This window comes from Sarcophilus harrisii, chromosome 1 (assembly GCF_902635505.1).
Source record: "Sarcophilus harrisii chromosome 1, mSarHar1.11, whole genome shotgun sequence".
NCBI lineage: Eukaryota > Metazoa > Chordata > Mammalia > Dasyuromorphia > Dasyuridae > Sarcophilus > Sarcophilus harrisii.
Genome location: NC_045426.1, coordinates 283,392,295 through 283,417,097, shown reverse-complemented (window position 1 = coordinate 283,417,097; position 24,803 = coordinate 283,392,295). Strand labels below are relative to the sequence as shown.

Here is a 24,803-nt window from a genome sequence, read left to right as displayed (position 1 = left end):
GGAAGGAGAGATCGTTAATAATTCAGGAGATCAGAAAAAAAGACTTTCCATTGAGCTTGGGATCTAAGACAAGTCTTGAAGGGAGCTAAGGATTCCATGAATCAGAGGTGAGAAAGAAAAAACTTCCTTCAATAGGCAGTTCTCAAGAGAGGAAATTCAAACTATTTGTTACCATGTGAAAACATATTCCACATCGCTCATAGAGAAATGCAAACTAAAGCAATCCTAAAGTTCTACCTCATACTCAAGCAAATTAGAAACAAACAAAAAAAGAAAAATAACAAATATAGGAGGGACTTTAGAAAGTAGGCACATTGATGTACCTCTTGATGGAACTATGATTATAATAGAATCATTCTGGAAATCAATTTTGAACTATACCTAGAAAGTTACTACCTATGCCTAAAAAGTTGTATGGAAATTTTGTGCAAAGTCACAGAAAAGGGAGGTGGAATGTTAACAGAACACAAAGTAGTACAGTTTTACTAATGTTTGGTAAGGGGGCTAAAATGACCTAATTTTACAAAGATTATGGCTGTCTGTGGCTGTAGTGACACTCTTAATGTCTTTAAATGCCACACACTAGTTTGTATTTCATTCTGGAGACAAAAAAAGTCACTGAATATTTATGAACAGAGATTAACATGACCAGATCCAAACTTTAGAAAGATTAATTTGGCAGCTATGTTGGAGGATTGATTAGAAAGGGAAGAGATCTGAAGCAGGTTGTCTAATTAGGAGGCTATAACAATAGTCCAAGAGGGAGATAATGAGAGATAGAACTGAGGGGAAGGCCAGGTGATAGGAAAGGGGACAGATGCAAGATATTTTTGGAAATAGAATTGGGAAGCCAAAACAATATAAAATTCACATAGCTGTTTCCTCCTTTTGGGGTAACATGCTTACCTTTATTTATGCACTCAATGTGTGACAACACCTCATTTATCTGGAGGTCAGACTTCTGGCAATCTCAGCCATCTAGAACACAGTCAAGAACCAATAAGTTAAGAAAAACTTTCTGGAAAGACAAAATTAATGCTACAATTTCATAACACTAAAGAATGTGGATTTTACTCAGAAGAGCCTCTGAGGTTCTAACACAGAAATTATTTACTTTTTATTTTATTCATATTTCTAATAAGCTTGATCATTTTTTTTCCTCAGCCTGCAGATTATAATTCTCCAGGAAGATTTCATAATGTAGACTGACAAGAAAAGTAAGGACAAAAATTTCACTTGTAATATAAAATAACTTCTTTTGAATTCTTTAAGAACCATGCTATTTAAATACTAGTTATTTCATTTGGTCTTCAAAACAACTATTACACATGAGGAAACTGAATTAATTAACTTGCCCTGGTCATATAGCTAATAAGTGTCTGAGGTTACATTTAAACTCAGGTATTCTAGCACACTATTGTACTATCTTCCAGCTTTTTAACATACTGTTAGTTGCTTATTTAACTTTTAAAAACTTGCTGTTACAACAATATTAAATGTTAGGAACTAAAAGATGACAAAACATTTTATTTCTAGAGGGTTGAAATAAAAGTGTATAAAATGCAGAGTGGGAAATTGAGATGCTCTTTGTAATCTTTCTTTTCTTTTCTTTTCTTTCTTTCTTTCTTTCTTTTTTTTTTTAAGATGCTCACCAATTTCTTTTGTAGTAATCCATTTTAGAATTTTCTCTGAAATCTAAGACCAGCTCAGTGGCCTGTATGGATACAGAATCTGTTCTCTTACTTTCCAAATTTGTGGTAACTTCCATTTCCCATGATCATTCAAAAAAACAATACCTAGAGAGTAAACAATTTCATGTGTCGATTCTTTCAGTGCCTGACCATGTAGTTCCTCTGGCAAGTGATTTCAATCTGCCCAGAAAGAACTATATGATTTTATACTATATCTTTATATATCTTGTATTCAACTGCCTGGTATCCCCCATTGTCAAGTTCAAAGATAATTTTTCTTGTAAGAGAATGGAAACAAAATAATAATCAATGAGCTCTGTTTTCTGTCATCAATTTACATCTTTTAGCTGATCATCACCTTTTCCTCCCTTCCAACATAACTTTTAAAAATTTTCTGCATTATTATCTTTCCTCACCAATTTCAGCTCATTCTGATTTTTACCACACTGACATTATTTTTATATGACCATCTTTTATTTATTCTTTCTCCTCTTTAAAAAGTTCTAAGTATGTAGGTTGGAGATTTCCCTGTGCATAAATATTAATTTTTTATCAGGCAAATGAAATATATACCTCTATTTCTACTTCCAATCTCCTTCCTGAATTTAAAGTCTACATTTCCAAGTATCTATTGGGCATTCCTCCTTGTTTGTTCTACATTGAGCCCAACTTATCTCATTTCAAAAACAAAACAAAACATTTTTTGGTCAAATGAAAGAATCCTTTCTGAATTTTTCCATTTCTCAAAACTTGAGAGTCCTTTCTCACATATCTTATATCCTATGAATGATGAAATTATGATGCTTTTCCCTTCCCAATATCTCTCATATAATTTTTTTCTTCTTTCCTATTAACTAATTCAGTCCTTTATTGTCAACATTATTATTATAAAAGCAGTTAGTACAGTGCTTAGGGATAGCAGCTCCAGTATATCTGGATTGCATCGTTCAGTCTTTTCAGTAGTGTAAAAAAATATTAGATAGGAATTTAATGGGGGAATAAGGGTTATTATTAGGATTAATAGATTTTAAATAAAATGGTCAAAAGCCTAACACATGATAGACCTTGAACCTGTAAGGCATCGGACAAAAAAGAGAAGGAAATGAGCATTATTAAGCAGCTAATAGGTGTCAAGTTCTATGCCAAGTGCTTTACAAATATTATCTTGTTTTAATTCTCAGAACTACCTAAGGAAGTAGGTGCTATTATTTCCCCCATTTCATAGTTGAGGAAACTGAGGTAGATAAAACAACTGATTAAATATCTAAGGATGAATTTGAGCCAAAATTTTCTTGACTCCAGACCCAACACTTTATCCTTTCTGCCAGGAAGTATTTTCTCGGATGTCAATAAGTATCTCACCTCTCCTCCTCCCCCTCAAAGAGCAACCAGGGGAGAATGTGTCTATATGACCTTTCTAAGAGTGTCTAGATTCTTGTGGTAATATTAAAGACAAAGGGCTAGAGGGATAGTGGGAAGGCCTTTCAGGGATAACAGTACTGTACTTCTGATATACAGCATGTTTTGTAAATCTGCCCCAAAGCCCAGGGACTTATTTGGAATTGTTGGAATAACATTCATTATTCTTTTTCAGAACTATTGCAAAAGCTTTATATAACTGATATTTTCACCAAGGGTTGGTATTCAGGCCTTGTAAAATCTGTCAAATTCAGAGTGAAATGAATTCCAGTTCTTTTTGTTGTGTGACTTTGGATAATTGCTTCTCTGAATATCAATTTATCAGTAAAATGAGGAGATTAGACAGAATGATCCAAAGATCTCATTCAACTTTCATGTCCAATGATTCTTTACATGTTCAAACTCACAACACTCACCATTTTATATATTGTAGCAAAATCATAGTATTGCAAAGTTGTAATCCATCTCTTCTAGAACCTTCCTATACTGAGCTGGGTTTGACTCAAGCCAGTTCCCTAGTTTTGTATGTTGGGTGAAAAACGAAATCCTTACAAATCTTGCAAAAAATTAATAAAATGAAATTTATTTGGCTATAGTTAAGGAAAACTTCATATTTTCAAGATTCCATCAATAACCCCCTTGATTTTTTGATTGAAGGGTGGAATTACGAATTCCAAATCCTTTATTCCAAATACTTCAATTCAGAACATCTCATTTCTCACCAGGTTCACTGCTTTAGGATTTCTCTGTCTTCACCATGGTCCAGGAAGCTCATTATCAGAAAATTCTCCATCAAAAACTTTAGCAACAACTTATCAACTTTGATACTTTAATTCATAACTATTCTCTGTCTCTCTTGTTGGAATGTGGGGCCATGAACTTCAATTCTCCATTTAAGGAGGAAGTTCAACTCAGAACATCTAGTTTCTTACCTTGCTGAACTATTTTGGAACCTCTAGGATTTTTCTACCTCATACCTGTTCAGATCTTCCCTTTTCCCCACTTTTCTGTTTCTTTGTGTGTGTGTGTGTGTGTGTGTGTGTGTTTTCTCATTAGATTGCAAGCTTCCTGAGATCAGACGCTTTTTTTTTGGTCATATTTTTATCCCCAGACGTTAGGAAGTCTCTGGCACATAGTAGGTAATTGCCAAATCTTTCTAGATTTTGACCATAATAGGAGGATATTTAAAAAGGAAAAGCATTTATGAACACAGTGAATTAATATAATTGAATGAAGTGCCTTTGACAGATTTGCCAATCTTTTGTGTGTGTGTGTGTGTGTGCTGAGGCAATTGGGGTTAAGTGACTTGCCTTGGGTCACACAAATAGGAAGTTTTAGGTGTCTGAGGCCAGATTTGATTTGAACTCAGGTCTCCTGACTTCAGGGCTGGTGCTCTATCTGCTATGCCACCTAGCTGCCCCTCTTAAAGCTTCTTGTGACAACTTTCCCTCCAACTGGGAAATGAAGATAATAGCCTGAGAGTCTCCATAGACAATTAAGTTTTAAAGATAGACTCAATATGTTTTAAGGAAAAACTAGCCTAACTGACATGGAGGCAGTATATTGATTCTATTACTTACTCAAGTCCTCCAACCTAAGAATAATTCTTCCCTCTTATGAACTTCTGTAGAAAAAATGTTTTACTTTGTGCATTTTTACACTGTATTTTGATATTTCTCCTCTATATATCCTTTTACCTTTCAGTCTATTAGGTTTTAAGTTCCTTAGAAGCAAGGACTATGAGTTGATTGGATAGTGCAGAGGACTTGAAGTTAAGAGAATGTGAGATCAAATTTTACCTCACAGACTTATTATCCATGTGATCCTGGAAAAGTCATATAAACTCTCTGAGCTTTCACTTTCCTCATTTGTAAAATGACATTAATAATAGCACCCTACCTCACATACTTGTTTTAAAGTTCAAAATATATAGTATTTATATTGTATAAAAAGTATATTTGTAGTATATAAAAGATATAGTATTATAATATAAAATGTTTTGCAAAACTTAAGGAACTATAGAAATGCTAGTTATACTATTATATAATATAATAACTTATAATATATATAATTATTAATATAATAATATATATATTATTAATATAGTTATAATATAATGATTATACTTTTATTATTATGCTAGCAATTACTATTGTTATTACATTTTATTTACTTCTGTATCCCTGTCAACATCCAGCATAGTACTCTGAACATAATGGATGCTCAGCAAAATAGAAAGTGTGGTATAGTGAAAGAGTATTAAATAATGTTTTCTAGGTCAGTCTTCTGACGACCTATCAAATCTTGTGAAAATAAAACAACTTCCTGAATCTCTATTTCTACAATTGTTAAATGGGTATTATAAGACCTTTGCCTATCAGCCCAGATAATAAAGATTTACATCTTTATTAAAGATGAAATAAAACAGCGTGTTATATAACAATTTGAATCATTTATTTGTTTATTTATTATTATTATTACCATTATACTCTATTTCATTCTGGCATATAATTTAATGTATTAGATTAATGGTTCATAGCCTAGATCCATAGGGAGATTTCAGGAGTCTATGAATTTGAACAAGAAAAAAAGATATATCTTTCCCGCACCTTTAATCTCTACCTGAAATCAGTTATTTCTTAGAAGGATTATATGGGCTTTATCAAATTGCCAAAGGGGCTCGTAATTCACAAAAAGTCGAAGAATTCTATATTAAAATCCTCAACTGTAGATTTTACTACGAATTCCATGGCTGACAATGTTTGAATTGTTAGAGTTTATTATGCCTCAGTTTGCTATTCTGGGCACCTGGGTAGCACATAGGATAGAGAACCAGGCCTAGAGTCAACCAGGTTTATCTTCTTGAGTTCAAATCTGGCCTCAACCACTTACTAGGTATGTGACCATGAGGAAATCACTTACCCTTATTTATTTCAGTTTTCTCCTCTATAAAATAAGCTGGAAAAGAAAATGACAAACTACTCCATGAAGAACCACACCATGAGGAGTCAGGCATGACTGAAAAATGAGAGAACAATATGCTAATCTACAAAATGAAATGTATATAGTTCTAATTTTATAAACAAAAGTGGTTCACTCACCATGTCTCAGAAATTGTTTTGAAACTAGAACACCTAGTTTTTCTATGTCTGATTTCTGACATTATATGAGAACATTCTTATTTTTTCCTATGCATTCTTGCCGAACACAGATGATCTGCCAAATGTGGATTCATGTCGTGAAAAACTGTATTTGCCATTTCCCCTAAGATATTATTTCTGTTCTCATATTTTGTCTGTTTGCTTACATCTTGCCTTCATTGTTTCTAATTAATGAGAATATTTTGTTACATGTACAGTTATGGCTTTACTATTGATACAGGATAGTAATTTTATGATTCATCTATTCATTCATAAACATATAAAAGACTTGTCAGTGCAGTGAACTGTGTAAAGTGCAGAAGAAGTTGCAAAAATAAATAACATTCTACATGCATATTGATGAGAGAGCACTATGCAGTGGAAAGAACCCCAAATTTTTAGTCAGAGTATCTCGGTCTTTTGCAACTCTCAGATTCTGTTATTTATCTGTAAAATGGGGATAAGGAATGGATTAGCTTTTCTCTGAGATTTCTTCCAGCTCTAGTATCTGTGATATGCTATTCTGAAGAATTTGATATGATTTATATCCATTCTCCAGAAATCTGTTAACAATCATCTTCCCTTCTTTATAATAATTTTAAAGAACAATAATATTAGCTATGGAGTAACTAGCAATATTATTACAGAACAAATAATATGAAAGCTTAAAACAGAAAATGATATGTAGTAGTATAGAAAGAACTATATTTAAAGTCAGGATGATCTAGTCTCAGTTCCTGACACTGATATACATTGGCTGTGTTGAATTGCTTTATCTTCCATTGTTCTAGGCAATTCTTTTTTTGTTTGTTTGTTTCTAGTTTTTTTTTTATTTAATAGCCTTTTATTTACAGGTTATATGTATGGGTAACTTTACAGCATTAACAACTGCCAAACCTCTTGTTCCAATTTTTCACCTCTTACCCCCCACCCCCCCCCAGATGGCAGGATGACCAGTAGATGTTAAATATATTAAAATATAAATTAGATACACAATAAGTATACATGACCAAACCGTTATTTTGCTGTACAAAAAGAATCAGACTCTGAAATATTGTACAATTAGCTTGTGAAGGAAATCAAAAGGTGGGCATAAATATAGGGATTGGGAATTCAATGTAATGGTTTTTAGTCATCACCCAGAGTTCTTTCTCTGGGTGTAGCTGGTTCAATTCATTACTGCTCCTTTGGAAATGATTTGGTTGATCTCATTTAGGCAATTCTTTAGGACTAGAAATCACACAGAAAGTATTGACTAGTAGAAAAAATTTCCTCACCTTGGAAATTCTCTATGCCAATGAAAACACAGATATCTTAGTACTATAGAACATTAATATATTTGCTATCCATCTGGAAAACTCTATTTCTACAGCACAAAAATGACAAGAATAATTTATATAAAATGTGGCATTTTTGTTAAGATAAAATTCATACCATTTATGATTTACATAGTTTTAAATCTGAATAAAAACTTTCCCAAATAGAATTAAATATGATAATTAGGAGTCAAAAAATATCTTATTAACAAATTAGTGTACATAGATCACATCAAGCTATATGACTCCATTAATAAAACAGAACAAAACAACAATCATCATACTTGAAAAGGTTCCGTCATCTTATAAAATCTTTCTCCAATGAGATCAAAAAGTCATTTGAACTTGCTAAGTGAAAAATTATTAATGTATATCAAGGGGAGATAGAGACTCAAGACTTCATGGTTGACAGTGGAATTCACATTTGACCCCAGAGAGAAAAGTAATAATTGCAAATATCTTGGTCTCTTTCAGCAAATGCAACACATAAAGAATAAAGATAATAAAATGACTGTATCTGAATATATTATTGGTCTTCTAACACAAAAGCTAAATAGGAAGAATATGTCTCATGTCTAACACACTTTTTATATTGGATAATATCTCAATAAAATCTTATATAAACTAACAAAGTACAGTTTTTATTAAACTAGGGCAGCTATAGAAAGATAAACAGGATAAAAAGGATAAACAGGAGTGAAAAATTTTTAAGGAATACATGAAAAACATGTAAAAATCCTTCAGATATAATTCTAGAATAAACATAAATCACTTTATTAGGTAATAAATTAGGCTGATAACAGACATCTGGCATTGAATTTTTTGTTGAATATTACCAAAATTGACTTATCTTTGGATGGAGACTGAAAGACCTGAATTCCAAGGAGTTGGGAATGGCAGAGGCAAAATACTCATTATAAGTGATTTTTGTTGGAACTCAGTTAACAATATGCCAACACAGAATACTGAATAAATGACTCTCAAAATATCATGGGAACTAAGGCAGTAATTTGTAGTGGAACCGGAAAGTATTATAAATTGAGCAGTTGCTCACAATCACTTGGTTATAAATTTTGATTCATAACACCCAAGAACATTTCCAGTTGATGTCACCATGTTACATATTCATAATCTCCAAAGAACAAGGAATGAAGGGCTTAATGCTAATTGGTTGATATTATATCTGAATTCCTGTAGGTGTTACTCATTGTAGGTCTCTACTGTTCTACTATAATAGCATTCTACTATTAGATGTTAGATATCCTATATATGTAAAAGGGAAAGGGGAGGTGAAGAAATATTTAAGTATCTATTATGTACCAAGTATTGTAATAAATATTTTACAACTATGAGATCATTTGAACTTTCAACCATATTAGGTAGGAGTTATTATCCACATTTTAAAGTTTAGGAAACTGAAACAGATGAAGCAGATGATATTAAGTGACTTTCCCAGGTCATGCAAATAGTGTCTGAGGTAAAATCTGACTTTGTGTTCCTAGAGGAACACAAAAAACTTCATCCTTTGTGACCAAAAATGAACTAGAGATCATTATTGACCACAAAATAGAAAATTTTGATTAATCAAATTAAAAAAGCCTTTGTACAAACAAAACTAATGCAAACAAGATTAGAAGGGAAGCAATAAACTGGGAAAACATTTTTACAGTTAAAGGTTCTGATAAAGGCCTCATTTCCAAAATATATAGAGAATTGACTCTAATTTATAAGAAATCAAGCCATTCTCCAATTAATAAATGGTCAAAGGATATGAAAAGACAATTTTCAGATGATGAAATTGAAACTATTTCTACTCATATGAAAGGGTGTTCCAAATCACTATTGATCAGAGAAATGCAAATTAAGACAACTCTGAGATATCACTACACATCTATCAGATTGGCTAAAATGACAGGAAAAGATATTGACGAATATTGGAAGGGATGTGGGGGAAACTGGGACACTGATGCATTGTTGGTGGAGTTGTGAACGAATGCAACCATTCTGGAGAGCAATCTGGAATTATGCCCCAAAAGTTATCAAACTGTGCATACTCTTTGATCCAGCAGTGCTACTACTGGGCTTATATCCAAAAGAGATATTAAAGAAGGGAAAGGGACCTGTATATGCCAAAATGTTTGTGGCAACCTTTTTTTTTTTTTTTAATAGCTTTTTATTTACAAGTTATATGCATGGGTAATTTTACAGCACTGACAGTTGCCAAACCTTTTGTTCCAATTTTTCCCCTCCTTTCCCTTACCCCCTCCCCTAGATGGCAGGATGACCAATACATGTTAAATATATTAGAGTATAAATTAAATACAAAATAAGTACACATGTCCAAATGATTATTTTGCTGTACAAAAAGAATCGGACTCCGAAATATTGTACAGTTAGTCTGTGAAGGAAATCAAAAATGCAGGTGGGCAAAATATAGGGATTGGGAATTCAATTTAATGGTTCTTAGTCGTTTCCCAGAGTTCTTTCACTGGGAAAAGCTGGTTCAGTTCATTACTGCTCCATTAGAACTGATTTGGTTCATCTTATTGCTGAAGATGCCCAGGTCCATCAGAATTGATCATCATATAATATTGTTGTTGAAGTATATAATGATCTTTTAGTCCTGCTCATTTCACTCAGCATCAGTTCATCTAAGTCTCTCCAGGCCTTTCTGAAATCATCCTGTTGGTCATTTCTTACCGAACAATAATATTCCATATTATTCATATACCACAATTTATTCGTCATTCTCCAATTGATGGGCATCTATTCATTTCCAGTGTCTGACCACTAAAAGGAGGGTTGCCACAAACATTCTTGAACATACAGGTTCCTTTCCCTTCTTTAAAATCTCTTTGGGATATAAGCCCAGTAGTAACACTGCTGGATCAAAGGGTATGCACAGTTTGATAACTTTTTGAGCATAGTTCCAAATTGCTCTCCAGAATGGCTGGATGTATTCACAATTCCATGAACAATGTGTTAGTGTCCTTGTTTTCCCACATCCCCTCCAACTTTCCACATTATTTTTCCCTGTCATTTTAGCCAGTCTAACAGGTGTGTAGTGGTATCTCAGAGTTGCCTTAATTTGCATTTCTCTGATTAATAATGACTTAGAGCATCTTTTCATATGGCTAGATATAGTTTCAATTTCTTCATCTGATAATTGTCTGTTCATATCCTTTGACCATTTATCAATTGGAGAATGGTTGATTTTTTATAAATTAGAGTCAATTCTCTATATATTTTGGATGTGAGGCTTTTATCAGAACCTTTGACTGCAAAAATGTTTTCCCAGTTTATTGCTTTCCTTCTAATCTTGTCTGCATTAGTTTTGTTTGTACAAAAACTTTTCAATTTGATATAATCAAAATTTTCTATTTTCTGATCAGTAATGATCTCTAGTTCTTTGGTCATAAATTCCTTCCTCTTCCACGGGTCTGAGAGGTAAACTATCCTGGTTCCTCTAATTTATTTGTAATCTCATTCTTTATGTCTAGGTCATGAGCCCATTTTGATCTTATCTTGGTGTACGGTGTTAAGTGTGGGTCAGTGCCTAGTTTCTGCCATACTGGTTTCCAATTTTCCCAGCAATTTTTGTCAAACAGTGAGTTCTTATCCCAAAAGCTGGGGTCTTTGGGTTTGTCAAACACTAGAGTATTAAGGTTATTGACTGTTTTGTCCTTTGAACCTAACTTATTCCACTGATCAACTAATCTATTTCTTAGCCAATACCAAATGATTTTGGTGACTGCTGCTTCATAATATAATTTTAGATCTGGTACAGCTAGGTGTGGCAACACTTTTTGTAGTGGCTAGAAACTGGAAATTGAATGAATGCTCATCAATTGGAGAATGGTTGGGTAAATTGTGGTATATGAACATTATGGAATATTATTGTTCTGTAAGAAATGACCACACAAATATGCCTCCTGCACAGCATTGGTGAGAATATATATGCAGGATGTAAATGGGATGTTTCCTAGTCTGTAAAATCAGCTGCAATTCAGCAAGGTTAGCAATTGAAGAATTCTGAGGTTGTAGGACAGCATCCTCAAAGCCTCTGAGCACTAGGACAGCATATCTATCTGCTCTAATGTTAATGGGTTCAGTGTATCTTTTACAGGCCTGGAGGATAGCAAAAAGCTCATTTTTTCTGAGTGGAATCATAAGGTGTCTCCAACACCCGAATCTCTTTTGAGTGCTCATGATAAATTGAGGCTTTGTGGTTCTTAGTGGTGTCAGTAAAGAAATTTATGCCTTGCACAGGCTCATCAACAATTGTCTTACACAGTGTCTGTACCATAACATAAGATAGCAAGGGAAGGAGTAAGCATTTAGAATGAACTTAATGTAGCCCATTGAGCACAATATCCCCATAGCCAATTGTGTAAAGGGCTGAAACTCTGAGTTGATGCACTGAGGTCGGACAACCAAGCACTTAAGGCTAATTACTGATTGGACAATACTCTATTAGCATATCCTTGGAAAATAGCCCTTCCCACTATTCTGTGCTGGTTCAATCTTTTGGTGTATACAGAGAATTGGGGGAAGGATTAGGGGGTGGAGTAAGACAAACCAGAGTCACTTTGGCAGTAAACAGAGAGAAGGAAGGATGTGGAGATCCTGCATCCTTGCTGTTCACTTCCACCCTTAAAGACCACAAATAAAGACCAAGGACTTTTGCTTATCCTGACTCTAGCTGATTCTAAGGCATCCAGGGTGCTAACTCAGTCTTCACACAATTATAGTGTTCTTGTTTGGTTTTCTGGAGGTCTTGGGAACAGCCTTCATTTCAGTAGAGTAATTACCATAGGAATAGCTGGTGTTAAAGTCCAAATTCTTTATTATCTCCTTCACAATCTAGTTTTCTTGCCCGGGGCCTGGCTAGCTTTCTTAGGGGCCTTCTGGAGCCTTGGTTTCAGTGGAAAACTTAAGGAGGAGAGCCCTGCCACCACAGTGGTGTGAGATGGAGCTTTGACTCTCCAGGTGGTTGATAGAATGAGTCTGTCTCTCAGTCCCTGCTGGCTGTTATATACTCTATTATAATTACATTATATAGGTATGAATCTATATTAAGTACTAAGTACATGTACTGAACTAGAGAGCTATTAATCACCATGCTAAACTAGATAACCATTGTCTTATTAATTCCACTGACAACATCTTTTAAGAATCCTTGTTTTAGTACAGAGTTCTAGCCCATAACAGCCAATAAGTTTGCATCATGACTTCTCTAGCTCCTGGTTCAAAGGGTAAATACAGTAAGGGTCTTTTCCCTATTAGATAAAAAAATCTTTTTACTGCCTCAAGAGCAAGTTTTCCCAGCATTTCCATATAGTTGGTAATATCTTCTGTGGTCTTTTCATGTATACATATTCCAAAATTTTACACCTTGATGGCATTTCATATTAGAGGAAGAAAGAAAGGAAATTAATGTTACTGAATTCCATTGGAATCCAGTACGTTAAGGGTCAGGAGAGAGAGAAATAAGATGTAAGAAGACTAGAAGAGTAGTCAGGAACTAGATTATGAAAATATTTATGGGTACTAGGTTATGCAAGTCTTTAAAAATCAAACAGGATTATGTATTTCAGGCTAAAGGCAATGGGAATTTATTAAATTATAGGACAACATTGTCAGACCTCCTTTATAAGAAGATATATTTGAAATAATAATCATTCTCTCTTCCAACATCCTCTCATACCTGCCTTAGCCACTAGAATTTTTGCCCCTTTTTTCCTGGGTCCCTGCTATCCTGACTGAATGTCTATCTGGCCCACTATTTCTGGCATATCTCCGTCATGCTTTGCTTCTTGCTCTGCAATCATGTTTTCACTAGCTTCTTGGCTGTCCTTTGCTTCCTAAGCTATTCCTTCACCTTACCTGATTTCCAGTTTTATAACCATGATCATGAACTCCAAGGTTACTCTCAGAAGGGATATGTCTTTTCTGATTAACCCCTTAATTTTTTGGCCAAAGTGCCACTTTGTCATTATTCTTCTTTATGCTTCTCTTTCATTATTAGATTGTCTTTCCTTTTTCCTTTTTTATTTATTTATTTGTTTCTTATTATAGCTTTTTATTGACAGAACATAGGCATGGGTAATTTTTCAACATTATCCCTTGCACTCACTTCTGTTCCAACTTTTCCCTTCCCTTCTTCCAGCCCCTCCCCTAGATGGCAGGCAGTCCCATACATGCCAAACATGTTAAAATATATCTTAAATACAATATATGTGTACAGATCCGTACAGTTCTCTTTTGTTGCACAAGAAAAATCGGATTCAGAAAGTAAAAATAACCTGTGAAAAAAAAAACAAAAATGCAAGTAGTCCACATTCAATTCCCAAAGTTCTCTCTCTGGGTGTAGCTGATTCTGTCCATCATGGATCAATTGGAACTGAATTGTATCTTCTCTTTGTCAAAAATATCCACTTCCAATAGAATATATCCTCATATAGTATTGTTGTTGAAGTGTATAATGAACTCTTGGTTCTGCTCATTTCACTTAGCATCAATTCATGTAAGTTTCTCCAAGCCTCTCTGTATTCATCCTGCTAGTTATTTGTTACAGATCAATAATATTCCATAACATTTATATACCATAATTTAACCAAACATTCTCCAATTGACGAGCATCCATTCAATTTCCAGTTTCTAACCACTACAAAAAGGGCTGCCATAAACATTTTGGCACATACAGGTCCCTTTCCCTTCTTTAATATCTTTTTGGGATATAAGCCTTGTAGTAACACTGCTGGGTCAAAGGGTATGCACAGTTTAATTACTTTTTGAGCATAGTTCCAGATTGCTCTCCAGAATGGTTGGATCTGTTCACAACTCCACCAACAATGCATCAGTGTCCCATTTTTCCCTCATTCCCTCCACCATTTGTCATCTTTTCCTGTCATTTTAGCCAATCTGATAGGTGTGTAGTGGTATCTCAGAGTTGTCTTAATTTGCATTTCTCTGATCAATAGTGATTTGGAACACCCTTTCATATGAGTAGAAATAGTTTCAATTTCAACATCTGAAAATTGTCTGTTTATATCCTTTGACCATTTATCAATTGGAGAATGGCTTGATTTCTTATAAATGAGAGAATTTCAATTCTTTATATATTTTGGAAATGAGGCCTTTATCAGAACTTTAACTGTAAAAATGTTTTCCCATTTTATTGCTTCCCTTCTAATCTTGTTTGCATTAATTCTATTTGTACAAAAGCTTTTTAACTTGATATAATCAAAATTTTCTATTTTTTGATCAATAATGATCTCTAGTTCTTCTTTGGTCACAAACTCCTTCCTCCTCCACAAGTCTGAGAGATGAACTATCCTATCTTCCTCTAATTTATTGATTATCTCATTCTTTATGCCTAAATCATGATCTAATTTTCTCTTAATTAGTGGAAAGTTCTCTTTTTTCATTTTTAAGACTAATAATTTGACTTTCCTCTTTCCTTTTTCCAATCAAATTTACTAAGGGTTTATTGATTTTCTTGCTTTTTTTCATAAAACTAACTCTTAGTTTTATTTATTAATTCAATAGTTTTTTTTTTTTACTTTCAATTTTATTAATCTCTCCCTTTATTTTTAGAATTTCTGTTTTTTTAAAATTTGATCTCTTTTTAGCTTTTTTAGTTCCAAGCATAATTCATTGACCTTCTCTTTCTCTATTTTAAGCAAGTAGGCCTCTAGAGATATAAATTTTCCCCTTATTATCACTTTGGCTGCATTCCACACATTTTGGTATGATGTCTCATTATTGGGTGAAATTATTAATTGTGTGTATGATTTGTTGTTTCACCCAATCATTCTTTAGGATGAGATTATTTAGTTTCCAATTATTTTTTGGTCTATTTTCCTCTGGTTTTTTATTGAATGTAATTTTCATTGCATCGTGATATGAAAAGGATACATTTACTATTTCTGCCTTTCTGCAGATAAATTTGAGGTTTTTATGTCCAAATATATGGTCAATTTTTGTATATGTTCCATGAACTGCTGAGAAGAAAGTGTACTCCTTTCTGTCTCCATTTAATTTTCTCCAAAAATCTATCATACCTAACTTTTCTAGTATTCTATTTACCTCTTTGACTTCTTTCTTATTTATTTTGTGATCTGATTTATCTAATTCTGAGAGTGCAAGGTGGAGATCTCTCACTATTATAGTTTTGCTGTCTGTTTCTTATTGCAACTCTCTTAATGTCTCATTTAAGAATTTAGATGCCACACCACTTGGTGCATATATGTTTAATATTTAGATATTGCTTCATTATCTATGCTACCCTTTAGCAAGATATAGTGCTCTTCCTTATCTCTTTTAATTAGATCAATTTTTGTTTTTGCTTGATCTGAGATCAGGATGGTTACCCCTGCTTTTTTGACTTCACCTGAAGAATAGTAAATTCTGCTCCAGCCTTTTACCTTTACTCTATATGTATCACTCTGCTTCAAGTGTGTTTCCTGTAAACAGCATATTATAGGATTCTGGCTTTTAATCCAGTCTGCTATCTGCCTCCACATTATGGGGTAGTTTACCCCATTAGCATTTATGGTTAAAATTATTAATTCTGTATTTCCTGCCACCTTGTTAACTTCAGCTTATGCTTTTCTTCTTTCCTTTTCCCTCACCCCCCTCCTCAGTATTAAACTTGTGAGCATCACTTTCCTCACACAGCCCTCCCTTTTTAGGATCATTCCCCCACCTTAGAATTCCTCCCCTTTTCTTACCTCTTTTCCTTATAATTTCTGTATTTCCTTACGCTTAGTTTACACCTTTCCTTTTCAATTTTTCCCTCCCACTTTTCAATGAGGTGAGAGAGGTTTCTCTGTAAATTGTACCTGTCTAACATTTTTCTCTTTAAGCCAGTTTTGATGAGAGTAAGATATACACTATGTTAACCCCCCTCCCTTCTTTCCCTTAGATATAATAAGTTTCTTTTGCCTCTTTATCCTTTTTAGAGGAAATTATACATGTGTTCTTTATGTATCTTTATAACAGAAATATAGTTCCCAAGATTTTTTTTTTACCTTTTTAGGTTGCTCTTGTTATATTTGGAGATCAAACTTTTTGTTTAGTTCCAGTTTTTTTTCTTCAGAATTAGATGAAATTGACCTATTTCATTGAATGTCCATCTTCTTCCCTGGAAAAAATATGCTCATTTTGGCTGGGTAAGTTATTCTTGGCTGCATACCAAGTTCCTTCGCCTTTCAGAATATCAGATTCCAGGCCCTTTGATCCTTTAATGTGGATACTGCTAGATCCTGAGTAATTCTTAGTGTGGCTCCTCTATATTTGAATTGATTTTTTTGTAGCAGTTTGTAGTATTTTTTTCTTTGGTCTGATAGTTCTGGAATATAGCCACAATATTTCTTATAGTTTTGATTTGGGGACCTCTTTCAGTGGGTGATCAATGAATTCTTTCAATGTCTATTTTACCCTCTGTTTCTATAGCATCTGGGCAGTTTTCTTTGATGATTTCCTGAAAAATAGCGTCTAGACTTTTTTCATCATAATTTTCAGGAAGTCCAATAATTCTCAGATTATTTCTCCTAGATCTATTTTCCAGGTCTGTTGTTTTCCCAAATAGGTATTCAACATTTTTTTTTTCAAATTTTTTTTTTTTGTTTTTTTTTGGTTTTACTTGACTGATTCTTGGTTTCTCCTCAAGTCATTCATTTCCATTTGTTCAATTCTGATTTTTAATGAATTATTTTCTTTATATAGTTTTTTATTTCTTTTTGTAATTGTCCAATTGAGTTTTTAAATGTGTTGTTTTGTTCTATGGAGTTTTTTTTCCCCCATTTTTCCCATTTTATTTTTTAGAGAGCTATTTTCTTTTTCCAGTTCAATAATTGTTTTCCTTGGAATTGTTTACTTTTTCCAATTCACTAATTCTGTTTTTCAGGGATTTGATTTCTTTATCCACTCTATCTTTAAATGAGTGGGATGACTTATCCAGACTCTTTTGCTAAGCTTCCCTTTCCTTTCCCCATTTTTCTTCTAGCTGTCTTGTAAGAGCCTTTTTAATTTCTTCTGTGAGAGCCTTGTGTTGTGGGGATCAAATCATATCCCCCTTTGGAGTTTCATTTAGAGACGATCTGTTTTTAGTCTCAGGGTTTGAAGTCTGCACTCTCTCCATATAGAAGCTATTTATATTTAGAGCTTGCTTTAACTTTTTACTCATTTTGACAAAAAAGAATCAAGGAAAACAAAACCAAAAAAAGCAAGTGCCGTCTGCTTTTTGGGCAATATGGTATTACCAAGCTTCCTCTTCAGACAACAGGAAGTAGCAGTAAAATAGCAGTGAAACAGCAATGGCTGCACTCCCTATAAGTGGTTGCATGCTGAGATCCTGAATGCTTGCTGAGTCACTCCTGGTGCTGAGTGGGTGTGGCCAGGCCCCAAAAGACTCTAGCATTTCAGGATTAAAGTCTTTACCCCCTATGTTTATAGCTTCTTTGCTGATCAGGACAAAGTAGCTCACACTGTAGTAAAGTTCTCCCCCCACACACAACTTTTCCACCAGCTGAGGTCACCCCCCTCCCTGCCCCCCTCCCATTCCCCTCTGGTCTGCTCAGTGTTAGCTGCCTTCCGTGCTCTCGCTGCCTACCTGCAGTTTGCACCTGGTCTAACCGTACCTGCCTGCAAGCAAAAACTGACCTTTTCTGATGAATTTTGAAGATATCTTTTGTTGATAATGTGTTATACTCCCAATATTCGTGGGTTTTTTTTTTTTCAGTGAAGCACTAATTGCAATGCCGTATCATGAAAAAAAAGTAGTCTGAGGGCAAGGAAGAGCTTATATAGCTGCTTGTGTCTTCTCTGCCATCTTGGCTCTGCCCCTGTCTTTCCTTTTTTATTTGCATCCTCAGTGATGAACATAATATTTGGCCCAAAGTAACCGTTTAATAATGTTCATTCATTTATTTATTTGTCTATTATCTATTTTGGCCAAAACATAATTGTTGTGAGGCTTTTAAAATGTGATGGTAAACAATGATGAAAAACCTTCATGAAATTTTAAGCATCATTTACTAAAAGCTTTAATAATCTTAAAGTCTCAGGGAAGTTTTAAGCTAGTAATGTTTAAAATTGCATTAAAACTTTTGAGACAATTGTATAAAATACACTTTGAGATCACTAAAACCCTTAAAAAATGCTATTGCCGTTGCTGCTGCTGATTCCTTTATTGTTTTATTATAGCAAATTGAAGATAACATTACTCCAGGAACAAACTCCTTGAGTTAAACCATTTGAAAAGCACCAGAATAATTTCTTACTGTTAAGTAACTTTTGCCCTTTAAAGTTAAGATGAGTTAAATATAAGATAGCTGCTAAGCTCTTCTTATTTTTTTTTTTTCTTCCCAGCTATCATGGTGATTCATAAGGTGGCCCTGAACAAGAATTTGTGGTAATGTTCCCTGGTTTCATCTACTCTGATGACCAGTCATATTATCAGCAAAAACTGGTCAGGGTGATGAGGAAATTGGAAACACATTGTAGTAGGTATAATTTACATGATGTGATAAGGTCAGTTCAGCTTTTCCTTACTGCTTCAGTCTGATAATGTAAAAAGCACTATGGGAATTTTCATATTGTTAATAGTGGATCTGGAAATTGTTCAATCTGCTTAATCTCTACAATGATCATTATACATTGCAATCAAGACAATTTGCTTCAATGTTGTACTTCCATCTAATTTCTGAAGAATAGATTGAAATAGTAGACTGAAATGGATTAACTACTTCCTCCTCATCCACAAATTTATTTTTACCTTCAAAAAATTAAAATTGCCTTTTACTATAGTAAGATTTACACTGGACTCCTTGAAAGGGGAGAATGCATTTTGTAATCTACTGTATTATCAATCAATTTTAACAGCTGTTAAAACTCATTTCTAACTGGCCAAAATATGCAGTTAATTCACTGTACACTTTTGTTGTTGTTGAGTCATTTTAGTCACACTCAACTCTTCATGTTCCCATTTTGGAATTTTCTTGGCAATTTCCTTCTCTAGTTCATTTTACAGATGATGAATAAAGGCAACAAGAAAGCTAAGTGACTTGCCCAAAGTCATATAGGCATTGAGCATCTGAGGACAATTATGAATTCATGAAGATGAGTCTTCTTCATTCTAAGTCCAGTTCTCTATCAATATACCATTTACCTATCCTTACTTTACACTTAAATGGAACATATTTCAAATGAATCCCTTTAATAGCTGGATCATATAAATATTGAGAAATTGAAAATTCAGGCATATATGTGTGTATAGTTAACATTTTATCTTTCTTCAGCTACAAGTGAAAAGAATTTTTAACATTTATTTGTAAAACTCTGAGTTCTAGATTTTCTCTCCCTACCACTCCCATTGATAAGACAAATGATTTAATATAGGTTATACTTGTTAAGTAATGCAATATTTCCATGATAGTCATGCTATAAAAGAAAACAGACTTTTAAAAATCGAGAAAGATAAAGTTTAAAAAATATACTTCAATCTTTATTCAGACATCAGCAGTTGTAGCTCTGGGGATGGACTGCATTCTTCATCATAAATCTTTCAGAGTTATGTTGGATCATTGTATTGCTTAAAATAGCTCTTATGTATAGCTGATCATTTTACAATATTGTTGTTACTTTGTACATAGTATATTTCACTTTGCATCAGCTCATGCAAGTTTTCCAAAATTTTTCTGAGAATATCCTGCTTATCATTTATTGTAACACAATATTCCATCATAATCACACACCACAATTTGTTTAGCATTTTCTAGTTGATAGGCATCCCCTTAATTTCCATTTCTTTGTCCCCAGTAAAGAGCTACTATATAAATATTTTTGTACGTGTAGAGTTTTTGCCTTTTTGTTTTTTGTTTTTTTAATTTCTTTTGTGATACAAACCTAGCTGTGGTATCGCTAGGTTAAAAGGTATTTGTGATTTTATAGGTCTTTAGGCATAATTCCAATTTATTCTGCAGAATGGTTGAATTGCAAGTCACTTAGAAACAACAATGCATTAATGTTTCATTTTTCTCATATCTCCTCCACTATTTGTCATTTTCCTTTTCTGCCTTATTAGCCAATCTAATAGGTATCTTTGCCTCTTTTATGTGAGATTATTTTCCCTATCCTGTCTTTCCTTTCCCTTTCTTCCAGAACATTTCTCTCTCACCTTCTAATCTTATTATTTAAAAAAAAAATCATTCTTTCACATTCATCTCACAACTATTTAATAGTACTTCAGAATGGTTTTAACATGAAGTTCTCAAATAAATAGTGAGGTAGAGAATTTTAAAAAATATATGACTATAGATACTTTGATTACTTCATCTGAAAACTATTCTTATCTTTTGATCATTTATCAGCTGGGGAATTGATCTTATTTTTATAAATTGGACTCACTATTCTATATATTTGAGAAATGAGACTTCTCAGAAAAACTTGCTTCAATTTTTTTCACAATTGCTATTATTATCTCTCTTTTTGTTCTATTGTCTTTCTCCTTTCATCTTGTTTCTTTTCAAAAGTGTTTTGCTTCTGACTACCTCCTCCCCCAATCTGTCCTTTCTATTACTCCTCTCCCCTTTTCTTATCTCCTTCTCCTTCTATTTTCTGATGGGGTAAAATAGATTTCCATAACTAATTTTTCTGTAGATCCAATTGTGATGAAAGTAGGGTTCAATCACTCATTTTTATCTTCCTCCTATTCTCCATTGCAAAATCTTGCCTCTTTTATATGACATTATTTTCCCTGTTCTACCTCTCCCTTTTCCTTCTTTCTAATACATTCCTCTCTCACCCCCAATATTATTTTTTAATATCATCCATTCAACTGACACCTGTATTATCTATGTCTTTCTTTCTGTCTTTCTTTCTTTCTTCTTGCCTAGGGTCACATAGCCAGGAAATGTTAAGTGTCTGTGGTCAGATTTGAACTCAGGTCCTCCTTACTTCAGGGCTGGTGCTCTATTCATTATACCAACTACCTGCTTCTATATATTTATTCTTTTTCTAACTGCTCTAATAATAAGAAAGGTCTTATAAGTTAAAAGTATCATTTTCCCATGCAGAAATGCAAACAGTTCAGTCTTATTAATTCCCTTAATATTTCCCTTTCTGTTTAACTTTTTTATGCTTTTCTTGAGTTTTGTAGTTGAAAGCCAAATTTTCTATTCAACTCTGGTCTTTTCATCCCTTGATGAAAAGTTTGAAAGTTCTCTCTTTCATTGAATACCCATTTTCCTCACTGAAGGATTACAGTCACTTTTTCTGGATAGGTGATTTTTGGTTGTAATCCTAGCTCTTTTACCATCTGGAATATCATAAACTTTTGAATCCTTTAATGTAGTAGCTGCTAAATCTTTTGTAAGCCTTAATGCGGCTCTTCAGTGTTTCTGGTTGCATGTAATATTTTCTCCTTGACCTGGGAGGTCAAGGAATTTGATTATACTATTCCTGGGAGTTTGCATTTGGGGTATCTTTTCCAGGAGATAATCACTATATTTTCAATGTCTATTTTATCCTCTGGTTCCTGAATATTAGAGTAGTTTTCTTGATAATTTCTTCTTCTCCTTCATCATTATTATATAATTATTAATTTCTTCATTATTATCATATAATTGTTATTAATTTCTTCTTTCTTCATTATTATTACATAATTCTTATTAATTTCTCCTTTCTTCTTTTTTTCTTCTTATGGCTTTCAGATAGTCTAATACTTAATACTTAATACTTAAACTGTCTTTCCTGGATCCATTTTCTAGTTCAGTTGTTTTTTCTAATGAGATATTTTACATTATCATCTTTTTTCATTCTTTTGCTTTGGTTTTTATTGATTTCTCATAAAGTTATTAGTTTCCATCTGCTCAGTTTTAATTTTTAAGGAATTATTTTATTCATTGGGATTTTGTACCTCTTTTTCCATTTGATCAGTCCTTTATTTAAGGAATTTTTTTCTTCAGTAAATTTTTGTGCCTTTCTTTCCAGTGCCAATTCTGCTTTTTTAAAACATTATTCCCCCCCATAGACTTTTTGTAATTTTTTAACCATTTGGTATAATCATCTTTAAAGGTGTTATTTTCTTCAGTATAATATGTGTTTGTATGTTTCCTTTGTCAAGTTTTATGTGTGTGTGTTTGTGTGTGTGTATGTGATTTTTTCTGCATCACTGCCATTTCTCTTCTCAATTTTCCTTCTACTTCTCTTACTTGATCTTCTAAATTCTTTTTGAGCTCTTCCACTGTCTAAGACCAATTCACATTTTTTTCTTGGAGGCTATGGCTATAGGAGTTTGATATGATTATTTTCTTCTGCATGCATGTTTTGATTTTCCTTCTCACCATAGTAATTTTCTATGGTCAGAATTCTTTTCTGTTGTTTGCTCTTTTTCCCATTTTATTACATACATGACTTTTAACGCTTTTTAAAAGTAGGACTTTGTTTGCAAGAAGGAGTACACTGTCCCAAGCTTTAAGGATTTTGTAAAGCGATTTTCAGAGATATTTATAGGGACCTGTAAATTTTCAGTTCTTCCAAGATGGTATAATCTAAGAAGTGTTTACCACTTTCTTGGACTGTGCTGAGTTCTGTGAGTGACCACAAGCACTTTTTTCTGCCTTTGAACTGTGAGAAGGATCCATGCTACATGGTGACTACAAGCTCTTATGTGTTAATGCTCCTCATAACCCTGAGATATCTACCGTAGACTTCAATCTAGATCCAAATTTGGGCAAAGCAACAAACTCTGACTCAGTGTCAATAATCTGTTTTTGACCAGTTTTTTGACCCTCTAATCTGTAGAATGAGAGCTCTAGAAGCAGTCACTGTTGCTGCTAATTCAGTGGCTCCCAGGCCTGCTTCTGGTTTGCTGGGACTGAAGCTGTGCTAAGTTGGCTTATGGTTGACTGTTCTTCACTTTCACCTAAGTGTGACAGTGTAGAGGGCTGAAACTCTGAATCAGACAAGAGAGCACATAAGGCTACCTATTTGATGTGAGACAATGGCTCTATTAGCATATATTTGGATAATGGTTCTCCTCACCATTGGTGCTTGCTGAATGTTTGGTAGTGAGATAATCATAGGCAAGGATTGGAGGGGGAGGGAGAGAGTCAGAAGCACTTGGTGGCAGGACAAGGAGGAGAGAGGGTGGTGACTCAGGATTCCAGAATCCAGGAGAGATCTTTGGCAAGCTTTGTGGCAGTTTGCATGTCTCCTTCACTTTTCCCACTAAAGACCAAGGACTTTGATTTATCCTGACTCTGGCTCACCCTGAAGCCCTCCAGGGAGCTAGCCCATACTTTACATGACAGACTGACTTCCTAAGTTGTTTTAACTTGGAAAATTGTTTCACTCATCTTCTCTGTGAGGCAGGAGGATCTGCAGCTCTAGAATTTGTTTAGAGCCATTATTTAAAGGTATTTGGATGGCTTTGGTGGTGAGTTCTTGCCTTTACTCTGCACTCTTGGTTCTGTCTCTCAGGTATATATTTTCAACTCTATTCACACTTATGAAAAAGCCTAGAGTACATATTGGAAAAATAATCTCTAACTCATCCAGGTAGTTAAATGAAATCTAGTTTAAAATACATGTGGTAGATTTTTGGCATTAGCAATGTTACTTTATGTTGTATGTGTCTGAACATGATTAAGTGATCTACTTTAGATGTCTTGTACAGAGTTCAAACTTAATATATCAAAAAAAAAAACCTCATTATTTTTCTTCCAAAACTCAGCTGTTTTTGGATCTTTACTATTATTGTCAAGGTATCCAAATCTACAACCATGAAATTACCATCAAGTCTTTAGTTTTTCTCACCTAGACTATCCAATCAATTACTAAGTCTAAACCAATTTAGCATGCTTTTTCTTTCGCATTTGTTCTCTTTTCTTTACTTATATGGCTGTCATGCTAGTTCAGACCTTCATGATCTACAATATAGATTACTATAATGCCTACTATAATTGTTTTTCTTGACTCAAATCTCCATTTTCTTCAGTATAGACTATACACAGGTGATAGAGGGATGTTCCTGGAACCCTGTGTTCTAGTTTCCATGTTTCTGGTTCCAAAATAAAATCCATTAAGTCTCTATCACATGTAGAGTGAGATGCAAATTCCTGTGCTGTATAGACCTTTATAATCTGGCTTCTACAATCTTTTTTTCATTTCAGCATATCTTCTCAGATTTATTATAATTATTTTACTTGTACTCTTTGGCTCAGCAAATC

General features: G+C 33.8%; 1 long non-coding RNA gene across 1 annotated transcript in view; it reads right to left on the bottom strand.

Annotated features, from left to right (window-relative positions):
• The window catches only part of LOC116420024, a 228,646-nt gene that overhangs the window by 9,388 nt on the left and 194,455 nt on the right, over positions 1-24,803 (bottom strand). Inside the window, exon 3 of the long non-coding RNA XR_004230351.1 lies at positions 907-978. This is a non-coding gene — a long non-coding RNA (uncharacterized LOC116420024). The remainder of the gene's footprint in view (positions 1-906; positions 979-24,803) is intronic.